Source organism: Propithecus coquereli, unplaced genomic scaffold (assembly GCF_000956105.1).
Source record: "Propithecus coquereli isolate 6110/MARCELLA unplaced genomic scaffold, Pcoq_1.0 Scaffold79, whole genome shotgun sequence".
Taxonomy (NCBI): Eukaryota; Metazoa; Chordata; class Mammalia; order Primates; family Indriidae; genus Propithecus; species Propithecus coquereli.
Genome location: NW_012154062.1, coordinates 651,061 through 663,219, shown reverse-complemented (window position 1 = coordinate 663,219; position 12,159 = coordinate 651,061). Strand labels below are relative to the sequence as shown.

General features: G+C 39.7%; 1 protein-coding gene across 4 annotated transcripts in view; it reads right to left on the bottom strand.

The window, feature by feature from the left end:
• The window catches only part of SLC7A2 (solute carrier family 7 (cationic amino acid transporter, y+ system), member 2), a 65,201-nt gene that overhangs the window by 35,245 nt on the left and 17,797 nt on the right, over positions 1–12,159 (bottom strand). The window contains exon 1 of one of the 4 annotated variants that reach the window (XM_012663001.1): positions 11,646–11,708. The exons of the other annotated variants lie outside the window; for them this stretch is intronic. The gene's annotated coding sequence lies outside the window, so the exon portion shown is untranslated. Of the gene's footprint in view, positions 1–11,645; positions 11,709–12,159 lie in introns of those variants that run through there. 4 annotated transcript variants of the gene reach the window in all.

Here is a 12,159-nt window from a genome sequence, read left to right as displayed (position 1 = left end):
GCAAAAAGAACTACATATTATATTAATATAAGCTACCCTAGCATATATATCCTGAAAATTTTAATACCTTCATCCCAGAACTTGTCAGTCCATTCTAGTCTTTTTTTTTTAACACCACTCACAATAAAAAAAAAAATTGTTCTATATCGAAAACATAAATCTCTTCTGTCTATCTTCATTTCTACTTTTACTACCACGAAGTACCCTGCATTCACTAGGATTAGATTCAGGCGTCAGTGACAGAAAACCCCAGACAACAGTGGTTTGAACCGAAGTATAGACCGGAACATTTTCCAGTCTTTAGCATACCTTTGCCTAAGAGGTTGTATTGCTGTGGCCACTATAGTCATGAAGGGGCACGGAATATTCTGCAGCCTCAGTTAAAAGAACTTTCCAAACACAGTATCTTTAAGCACGGCCACTGGGTAATAGCTCCCTGAAGCTGCTTGACAGAAAACTTTAAACAGGGAAACGAAACCATTAAGACACTTGCTTCCACATTTGGGTTTGATTTCTTCCTTTTACAACTGGCTGTGTGCTAGCAATGCATCATTCTGGGCATGGACACAAGAGCTGGGTTTTCTTCAAGGAGTCTCCTCTTGGGACTTCCTCCTTAGCCAAGCATACGCCAGCACCCCTTGCTAATGATGTACTTGCTGCCAGAAGGCTGAAAACAGGTCACAGCCCAGTGCCATGTCTGCCTGTGAAGAACCCCTTTCCGGGGTTGCTGGCTCCCCTCTGGGCTGGGTCCTGCCACGCAGTCCGTACAGTGTGGTCTGGTCCAGGAAGAGGATTCCAGGAGTACTTGGTGGATGGCAGGCAGAGATCAGTGTGGATGAAACAGCAGAACTCTTTCAGAGTAACTCCTTAACCAAGAAGGTCATATAAACTAACAGGACAGAAACAGCGTACCTAGGACTAAATATCAAGAAACTATCAGAATCCTGCCAAATGAACACACTGACTGCCATGATAGAAAAAAAAAATTTTCCCCCCGGGGCCATCGTGTTTTATAATGAAAATAGAATAAAAACTTCAAAAACAAAATTATCCTTTCTAATTTAATGAAAAATTTATTTTTTATTGTTTTCTGTGCGTGAGTTATATGCAACTCACGTGGCGCTAGAATCAATTCTTACACTGCACGCCAGTGTAAGAGTTGTATGTGACTCACAACATATTTATTGAATTTGTTTCGGAGAACTGTCTTCATATGCTTCACGAGGCCCTGGGCTCAAAACTAGTGTGAGTTAAATACAACTCACATGGCAGTTAATGTGTTAAACTGATGTAAATTCTTACAATCCTACACTCTGTCCCCTTGCCATCATCACAAAGAACAAGCACAGGCCATTTATGACCTACTTTGTATGTGGGAAAAACACAAAGTATACCAAACACTGCCTAAGCTCTACAAGTATTTCCCTCCATTTTTCTGAAATATAAACATTTCTTCAACCTCCCTCTATCAAATTATACAATTTCATATTTTAAATATTTTTCCTAGAAGAATCCTAAAAAGGTTCAAGAACTATCAAAAAAAAAAAAGTAACAGAAAAAAATATAGTTATTAGCATTTATTAGCCTAATCAATAATATCAACAAATCAGTAACTATCATTATGGTATTGTTTTCTCTCGAAACCAAATCACATCTAAAAAAATAGTAGCCTGAAATAGGTTTACAAAACATCATTTCAGTAATGCATACCTTAGCTCTAGTTTAAAAATCTAAATGACTTAAAAGCAGTTAACAGAATTGATTTGCTCTTAAGGTAAATTTTTATACAGCAGTCCTCTGGTCACACGTCAATACTGGAGTATAAAATAAACTAACATGGATGAAAAGTTCATCTCAAATTTATTGAAAAATATATCCTCTCTTTCTTGAAGATGTGGACATTTGCAAATAGGGAAATACTAACACTGCTGCTCATGGGGACGTCAAACATTCCAGATTCTCTCGATCTCAAGTTTCAGTGAACACCATTTCCCTCGATGTAATCTCAGTTCACCCCATGGTCCTCACTCAACAGGAGCTCCAGTTACTCCTTGCTGCAATTTAGACCCCTTCCTGCCAATTGAAATACAAACTCCTTACCCCATCATTCAGAGTCTTAACCATGCCCCCAATCTGAATTTCTACACTCATCTCCCTTAGGATTAAATCAGTGAATACAAGTAAAGTATTTAAAACAGTGTCTGGCACATAGTAGGTTCTCAATAAATGGGAGCTATTACAATTATTCCTCCTCCTCTCCCCTTCCCCTCCCCACAAGCCCCTTGCATTCCATCTCACTTTTGTCAAAGAGGATTGTGAGCTACGTTGCCAGCAGGCCCCATACTTTCCAGAGTCCTCTGCTCATGCTGTGTCCCCTCAAGAATGTCTTCTAAAGCTCATCTCCACTTGCAGATACCCCTTGACTCTTCTCAAATCCTACTTTCTCCATGGAACCTCTTCTTGATCCACTCAAGTGGGAGTGATCCTTCCTTCCTTTGAGAGCTCATAATATCCTGCTGACACCTCTCTGGGTGGCATCTGTCACCTGCGCCCCAGGCCACAGCACCATGTATATTGGGCTTATCGCCTCATGGCCACTGGTGCTCATCTGATAAATTTGGAGGGCAGAAACTGTGCTATGTGTCTTCATAGACCCCTCCCTTGGGAACTTATCCCACACTTTTGAATTGAAAAAGCTATTAGAATGGTTTTTTTTTTATTGCTAATTTTTTCTATTTTTAGTTGTCTGGCTAATTTCTTTCTATTTATAGTAGAGACGGGGTCTCGTTCTTGCTCAGGCTGGTCTCGAACTCCTGAGCTCAAGCAATCCTCCTGCCTCGGCCTCCCAGAGTGCTAGGATTACAGGCGTGAGCCACCGGGCCCGGTCATAAAATGTTTTTAAGTTTTTGAAATGAAAGTAAATTTCTATGTTGAAAAAGTAGATTTTTTACATTAAAGGATGTGTGTGTGTGTGTGTGTGTGTGTGTGAACCTCTAACCTTGAGATGACTCTGCTTGGAAATGTATTTTGTTGAAACACATGCCACAATAAAAGTTTCTACCTTTGATGATTCTTTCCTAAAACATGTTTGCTCTCTGTTACACATAACCTATATTTTAAGATTTAAAATGTTTTCATCACTATCAAAGTCTCAAAATGCTCCAAATTCTAAAGTCAGTACCAAACAGCATTCAAAACTAAGTATAATATAGCTTTAATCTATGTGTTTCACTCTGATAATCACTAATTCCTTCTTACAGAAAACTCTTTTCCCAACTCATTGTTGGGGAGTAAGATAGTTCAAGCAATCAGATGTTCTGTTGGTATATAACGATGTTGCGTCCATTCCCATGCTTCACAGAAGAAGAAGGAGGGTGCTTTTCTTGGGTCATTCTGGAAGGCTTTCTGGAGAAGAGAGCGTAGAGAATGTTTTCGGCACTCAGAAAGAGTGTGGCAAGCTGAAGGTGAACACTGGTCTTAGGAACCTGGCCACCTTTATTCAGAAGACCCGGAGAAACTCCCATCTTCTTCCTATGAGTGGTCTTGAGGTGAATGAGTGAGACAAGATGAAATAGCAGGAAAAAAAGTTAGAGTCTGAGGGTTTGAAACGAACAGCAGGAAGCCACAAGACAAATTGAAACAAGCACCTACAGATAAGGCAGCGTCAGGGGCAGAAGAGCCCAATAACTCCACAGCCTCCATAAGGGCTGACCTGGAGGGACAGAGCTGGAAGCAACAGGATTCAGAGACGGAAAACTTAGTTATGCTGGGAAGAGAAAATGGCAGCACAAATATGGAAGAAGAAAGAGACTCTCATTACTACCACTTAAAAATAATTCAATCATCAGCTTAAAATTTAAAAGAGTTCTGGTAAGTTCCTGGAATGAGACATGTTCATAAAATACACACAAATATCCTACCATTGCTGTGACTTTTATTTCTAGAGCTGCTACTGAGAGCTGTCAAGGGCATACCAGGTTTCAGGAGCTAGGCTGAGTGGATTACATACATTTAACCTAACTGCCTAACAACCCTATGAGGTAGGTACTTTTATTATCTCTAGTGTACCGATGAGAAAACCAAAGCTTAGAGAGGTTAAGTACTGTTAATAGTTAATTGTTATGGACTGAATGTTTGTGTTCCCCACAAAATTTACATGAAGTTCTAACTCCCAATGTGATAGTATTTAAAGGTAGGGCCTTTGGAACGTCATTAGGGCTAGATGAGGTCATGTGGGTGGGGCTCCCATGATGGAATTTAGTGTCCTTATAAGACAAGGAAGAGCTGGGTGCAGTGGCCTGCACCTGTAGTCCCAGTTACTTGGGAGACTAAGGCAGAATAGATCATTTGAGCCTAGGAGTTGAAGTCCAGCCTGGGCAACATAGCAAGACCCTGCCTCTATCAAAAAAAATAAAAAAGGAGAGGAAGATCCTGGAGCTGGTACTCTCTCTCCACCATGTGAGGACACAGCAAGAAGGCTACCATCTGCAAGCCAAGAAGAGAGTCCTCACCAGCGCCCAACCATGCTGGAACCCTAATCTCAGACTTCCAGCCTCCAGAACTGGGAAAAAAAAAATGTCTGCTCTCTAAGCCCCAGTCTATGGTATTTTGTTACAGCAGCCCAAGCAGACTGCGGCACTAGTACATATCAATGTCAGGACACAAAATCAAGTCTGTCTGACTTTCCATAATAGGATATAATATGCATTAACACTTTAGAAGCAATGTAATGAAGTCTTACAAAAAAAAATTTTTTTTCTAATGGTTCTATTTTGATGTAATCACTGGAGTTTTTGATTGGTTTGCACCATCTAAAGAGACAAGCATGAAGTTTACATTTCAGAGCTCAAGGTTCCCCACAATGAACACGAGAGGTTGAGGAAACCAGGTGGTCTGATGAGCAAAGTGTTAATTACCACATCTCAGAAAGTAAAGCACAGGGAGTTCTCTACGAATAAATAGTCCAGTTATGAAGGACACATTCTAAACTGAGATGAAATACTATCCAGAGCGTGCCTTAAGGAAAGAAACTTGTCATCACACTTTGGTTAAAAGCCAATGTTAGCTAATGATGACATCATCTAGCTCAATATAGCACGCCAAAGTGGAACTCAGAACCCACGGAGTTGCAGGATACTGTTTCTTTAGCTTTAGATGTTGTGCAAAAAAAAAAAAAAGGAATAAATATTTAAGACTATCATATGGAGAGAAAAAGTAATTCAAAGGGGATTTCATTTTTAAGCAAGGTTATTCTACCCCAGACTTTGGGAAATGAAAATAAAATAATTGAGATGACTGGTTACTCTCCTGCTATGTCTTAGGCTCTTGACATACATTATTTAATCCTCATAACCACCTCAGGAGAAACAGCCCATATGCAGATGATGAGGCTGAGGCTCAAAGATGTTAAGTAACTTCTCGAAGTCACAGAGCTGGATCTGAACCTAAGGTCTGTGCAGCTCCAAAGTCCGTGCCCTTGCCTCTACGCCACATAACCCAGAAGCAATGAGAAACGCAGAATCCTAGCCGTTCCCAGGCTCTCAGCAGCCCCCTAACACTCAGCTGATGAAAGAAAATGTGAAGGTCATCATCAAAATGTTGCCAAAAACACATTCGAAAGACTTTGGAATTTTAAAACTTCATCTCCAATAGATTTTAACCTTTCAAATTCATGAACCACTACTGCCTTAAAACTGGAAATTTAGCAGTTATTAGAATGTAAGAGGTAAAGAAAATCAATCTTTAAGATAATTAGATAAGCATCATGACTTAGATCTGTATTAAGAATTCTAATATATGTTAAAACTCATTATTTCTAGCTACAAAAGCCTCCAATGATTTAATATAAGAAGGCTACCTGCAACAAATAGCTGAAGACTTTTACTGCTTTCACTGAAACATGTAACATGTTTTTTATGCATTTTACAATTATCCATGCATGCATTTTACAATTTATCCAGTTCATGCCTAATCCATCTCTTGGCTTCTCCAACATCTAATATTCTCAATTCTCTCTATATTTCTGAATTCAAAACTTATTTCAGAATAGTTTTTTGGCTCTCCCACTCACATCTTTTGTGCTTTCATTTTGCTTAGATTTTATTCCAAATGACCTCCGATAATATCAGGAACCTTTCCCTCCTATTGCCAAGTTTTTCTGTGGCTTCATTTTGTGCCTCGAAATAAAGGAGTATAATTCAGTTAAAGTTAGCATTATTTTCTTAATCCACAGAAGGAATGTGCCTTTGAAGTGATGTAAAGGGAGAAGCCGGCAGAGATATGAGATACATATTTGATACATCATTTGAAGTTTTCATATAGAATTCCCACTTTAACTCCTTAACAGCACGAAGCCTGCTACTCCAACTCTTCCATCCCGTTTCAAACTTCTCTTCAGTGTTGGTTGAGGGGACAGGGGCCTGAGCCATAAAGTCGACCCTCAGACTGTAAACCTCATGAGGGCAGGGATTTGTTTGATCGTTTTGTTCGCCGGTGGACACCAAATACCCAGAGAGTGCCCGGCACACAGCAGGCACTTAAGTATCTCCTGAATGAATGGATGCTTGGCTATGGCCACCATCATTTTCTTCAGTGCTGACCAAGAATGTCCAGTAAAGAGCCATCAGGATGGAGTGAGGGGTCTGGAGACTATGTCATCACTTGAAGAGCAATTAGAAAAACTGTAGGTGTTCAGATATGATGAGCAGGGAGGTAGCTGTGGTCCAGAGAGGGAGTAAGTTCTGAGCTGGCCCTAAGCTCTGAGAGTTACCAGCCACGTGTCTCTGGGCAAGTCACTGGAGTCTCAGTCTCCCCATCTTTGAAACAGACATCACAGAACTCTCACAAGGAATAAATGAACAAGAAAAGTATCTGGCGAATAGCAAGGAGTTTTAGAAACATAAATTGGTGTTATTTCTATATTTAGCTTCTTTTCACTCTTGGAAAAAAAAGACTTAGAGATTATAACTTTCTTTAAATATGTGAACGGTACGGTATAAGAAGACAATGACCCTCCCTATTTACTTTAGAAAACAAAACTACCAATAAATGATATAATATAAAAAGAAGAAGATATTGGTCCAATAAATTGCAGACCTCCCTAATAAGGAGTGTTCCTACTCATAAGAAGCTGCCACAATAAAGCAGTCAGATTCCTGTCATTACTTAAAAAAGAGGGCAGTTGATTCAGGAATTGTGTGGAACCAGCTTTAGTTAGAAGCGTATTAGCTAAAGTATCTGCAAATTACGATTCTAAGATTTAATGACACGATTTCTATCTTGTGGCTGAAAAACTAAGGCTCATTAGCTCGTGGTCCTCTGTATATGTATAAACAACAGCCAGATTATAGGTGGGTAATTTACACCAAAGTACACATTACCAAAAACCCACCACCCTGCTCAACATCCTCGTCCTCCAAAAAAGTGGCAGTCATGTAAACTCACAGGGACAAGAAAATTAAAAACCACCAATTATGTCCTCTTTACTGATGACTTTGGAAAAGCATCAAAGTACATTACACTATTACATGCTCACTATTCAGGTCAAATAAATATTGATTTGGTAAACCTTTCGTAAATTTAAAGGGTCACCTGAGGCACCAAATCTTTCTTAGCATTAGGCAACTCTATTTCCCTTTCCCTTCCCTCTTCCCTGTACCCCTGTAGGGCATATTTAATTTAGAATAGCAGGTACTGTCTTTAGTAACAGCTCTTCCAATGTACATACCCATCGTACACAGACAATTTCCTACAAGACCAGAAAAGAAATGCTCTAGCCTTTATCCACTTAGCCCAGACAAGGACTATACCAAATATTGGGACTATTCAGACCCCGCACTAACAGATTTGATCTTTCTCATTTTAGTAAAATTTACCACAGGGTCTCCACTGCCTTTATCTTCATTACTGTTATGCTTCCAAGACTTAAAGGTACTTGTGATTCATAAATTTGAACACGTAGAACTACTTGGAGATGAAGCCTTAATTGATTCATTTTTATAAGACTACATTTTTGGCTGAATAACATGACAGAGAAGCTAGCCTAAGAAATGACTATGGAATCTAAGCAGCAAGGGAAGAACATTCTATAAAGCAAAGCTCAGTTTTCTTCCCACTCAGAGCAACTGGAAGAGGTAAATCTAGAAAACTTAAAAATTTAAAGTTATCCCAGAATTAGACAGCCTCAAGGGGTCAGCTCCCACTAGCGGCTGCTATTTATTCCCCAATCTCTTCCTTTCTATGTGTGTTTTTAAGAAGGGAAAATATTACTTTATATGCCAGTGTGTTCTGACCTATTTAAAGAGATCTAAATAAAATAAAAATAATGGGTTTTCTGAGCTGCAGTCTCATTCCACATCTATTCTTTTCACAATGTCAGGGACTCTGCTAGGTCCTTTATTGTATCGGTCACTGCTCCCAACTCCCAGTGCATGCTTAGAGACAGTATTTTAAAAATTAAATGCTCTTCGATTCACCACAGTTCACCTTCATTCCTTACTATTATGCACTAACCTGGTTCATTCATTCATGGTGCTTACCTGGACCCAGAGAATTGGGATCAAACCAGTGAAAGACTCTCTAAAGTCAAGGAAGCCTCACAAATGTGCAGAGGTGTTTTTACCCCCAAGCAATCGTGCAAGGGCTGAGCACATACCCTTGTAGGGAAGGACCAAGACTATTCTGCGTCTTTGATATTTATATGCCATTTGCAGATTGAGATAAGCCCAGGAATTTTATTTTAACCCATGCTATTATACACATGTATACAGAAGACAACTTATCCTGAGAATAAATGGAACTTTTAAAATCTTGGAAACATAACCAGGCAAGGTTTTATACTTCTTTTTAAGTGAATGAAAAACTAAAGTGCCTGACTTTGTTTTGTGTTGTCTTTTAGAGAAAATTTATAACACATAATGCTTTAGCACCCATCAGGATAGCTACTATCAAAAAAACCAGAAAATAATACGTAATGGTGAGGACATGGAGAAACTGGAATGCTTGTGCACTGTTGGCAGGAATGTAAAATAGTGTCGCTGCTATGGAAAGCAGTATGGTGGTTTCTTAAAACATTAAAAACAGAATTACCATAGGATCCAGCAGTTCTACTACTGGATATATATCCCCTCAAATTGAAAGCAGGGTCTTAAAGAGATATTTGCACACCCATGTTCAAAACAGCATTATTCGCAACAGCCAAAAGGTGGAAGCAACGCAAGCATCCATCTATGGATAAACGGACTGATAAAATATGGGATAGACATACAATGGAATATTACTCTATCTTAAGATGGAAAGAAATTCCGATACATGCTACAACTTGGATGAACTCTGAGGATACGAAGAAGCTAAGTGAAGTAAGCAAGCCACAAAAAGGCAAATCCTGTGTGATTCCACTTACATGACGTTCCTACAGCAGTCAAATTCACAGAGAAAGGTAGTAGAATGGTCGTTGCCAGGGGCCAGGGAGAGCGGAGAAACAGGGAGTTATTGTTTAAAGGGTACAGAGTTTCAGTTTTGCGAGATTAAAAAGTTCTGGAGATGTTTCACAACAATGTGAATGTGCTTATTAACGCTATTGAACTGTACACTCAAAAATGGTTAAGATGGTAAATGTTAAGTTCATTTACCACAATTAAAAATTTTAAAAAACAGGGGGGAAAACACCTTATGAGGGTTGAGAAAGGTTGTATGTTTTTTACTCCAGCCCACTTGGGGCTCCGTTTTAAGACAGATTATTTTCCCCCCTCATCCTCTATGTGATATTGTAATGATAGACATTTTTTTTTTTTTTGAGACAGAGTCTCACTCTTTTGCCCGGGCTAGAATGAGTGCCGTGGCGTCAGCCTAGCTCACAGCAACCTCAAACTCCTGGGCTCAAGCGATCCTCCTGTCTCAGCCTCCCGGTAGCTGGGACTACAGGCATGCGCCACCATGCCCGGCTAATTTTTTCTATATATTTTTAGTTGTCCAATTAACTTCTTTCTAATTTTAGTAGAGACGGGGTCTTACTCTTGCTCAGGCTGGTCTCGAACTCCTGAGCTCAAACAATCCGCCCGCCTCGGCCTCCCAGAGTGCTAGGATTACAGGCGTGAGCCACCGCACCTGGCCTGTAATGACAGACATTGAATTGTGTCTCTAGTGCCTTAGGGAAAAAAGCCATGTCCTTTGTTATTCTGCTCCGGGCACAGAGACACTAGTAAAGTCATACTTAGAATATACGTTTCAAGAGTTCAAAGAACATGTCCTTTTGGTGTGTGTCTATATCTAAATATGCAGAAAAGTACTTGGTAGGCATCCCATAGCTACTCAATGGCTATCTGTTAAAACAAATAAAATTACATTAAAATTATAAAGTTTAGCATTTACCTTTGGTTCAGTAAGCCAAAGATTCCTAAACGAGATAATTTGCTATGTTGTGAAATCACTGGTTCTATATGCCAGTTGGTCAGGAGGCAGCTTGTGGAAAGAACATAAAGGTTGGTGGCTGGCCCTAGTGTGGGTTCTTTGAGAGTCTTAGTAGTAAATGGGAAATTTTTTCAACGGGGAAAGTTGCTTAGGCTTTGTAAAGCCCCCAGCTTAGTACCTTGTAACATTAAGTCGTCATAAAATGGTTATTGTCCTTGAAAAAACTGATCTACAGTATGTTCTGCCAGTAGATTTTTTAAAGTGTAATAAATATTTTAATACATGCATAATGCTTAATGCTTTAGGCATAGATTATATGACTTGACTACAAACCTAATTCATTGAATTCTATCTATTCTGTGAATAATTTGTACGACAAATGTAATAACAGGATTTCAAAAAGCAGAGACTATATTAGTCTCATTCAAATCATGTGCTGAGCTCTTTCTAGCTCCACTTTAAGTTGCTCCCAAAAGCAATGACTACAGCAGATGCCCAAGAAAGGGGCAAGAAAACACAACACTGGCCCCTTTCAGAGTCACTACAAAGAGCTCTTCCTCACAAAGTTAACATGATGGTACAGAGAATGGAATAGAGATGGTATAGAGAATCCTCATGACGGATGAGAATGCAGATTTTCTCAAAAGTTTCAGAACTGTAATCCCCATATTCACCGTGTGGTTTGTTTTTATACTCTGGAAAGGTTGTCGATTACCCTGAAGTTAGCATTTAGAGGCAGGATTGAGGGGAAAGGCGTGTAGGAGAGAAAATAAGAGAGAGGAAGACAGCAAGGATATCCCTCTTGTGCCACAAACAGATGCTGAGTGCAGCTTCCCCACGTATTGGATGCTTCCCAAAGCCTTTGCCAAAGGCACGTAACAATGTTCTTCAGGGCTGATCTTATCCAGAGGAGAAAGTGCAACCTAAATGCCAAGGATAGCACATAGTTACAGGAGAACACCCAGAACCTTGTCTATACAAGAGCTCAGCCTTGACAGTTCAGTCTCTGGTGAGTGCCAGGTTCAGGTTTAACTAGTTTGCCCGTTTACGCTGCCAATTTAGAAGAAGAAAAGGAAGGAGGAAGAAGAGGGACAAAGAAGGAGGGAGGAGGAGAAAAAAACCTAGAACCTGCTGTGAGTACTCCCCCGATTATAAACTGCCTTATCCTAAACAGCCACCACCCCAGGAAGATCCCAGCTACACCTCAGGGTCTCTAACACCTGTGCGTGGCATCGTACCTGGTGTGGTCAGAAGAGATGTCAATAAGCTCTTGGCGGGAAAACGTAAGGATGATAAATGAGAATGGGCTACTTGCTATTTTTCTTCTTCAGAGCAGGAAAGGAACCTAAGGGCTCTTCTGAAGCTCTCACTGTCCCCCTTGTCCTACGTGCTGAAATAAAAAGTTGGAAACATCAACATTGTAGGAGTGGGGATTAAGAAGTGAAAGAAAAAAATGCTAATTTTTTCTTATGGTTATAGATATTCTCAACATTTTGTTTTTAAATATGAAAATGTTGTCATTTATGTTACAAGTTAAGAAATTTTTATTTTTCTGCAGATACCTCTGCACAGATACAATGGCCAGCTCACTCTCAACATACTACACTCCAACTAGGAATGGCCAGACATGGTTCTTTCTGCTTGAAATGAAATGTATAGGCTTCTTCTGAGCCTGGAATCTCATGATTCAATAACGCTAGTCATACCTAAAGTCATGCCTTTAAAGACATGGAAAATTCAATTTGGGAAGCA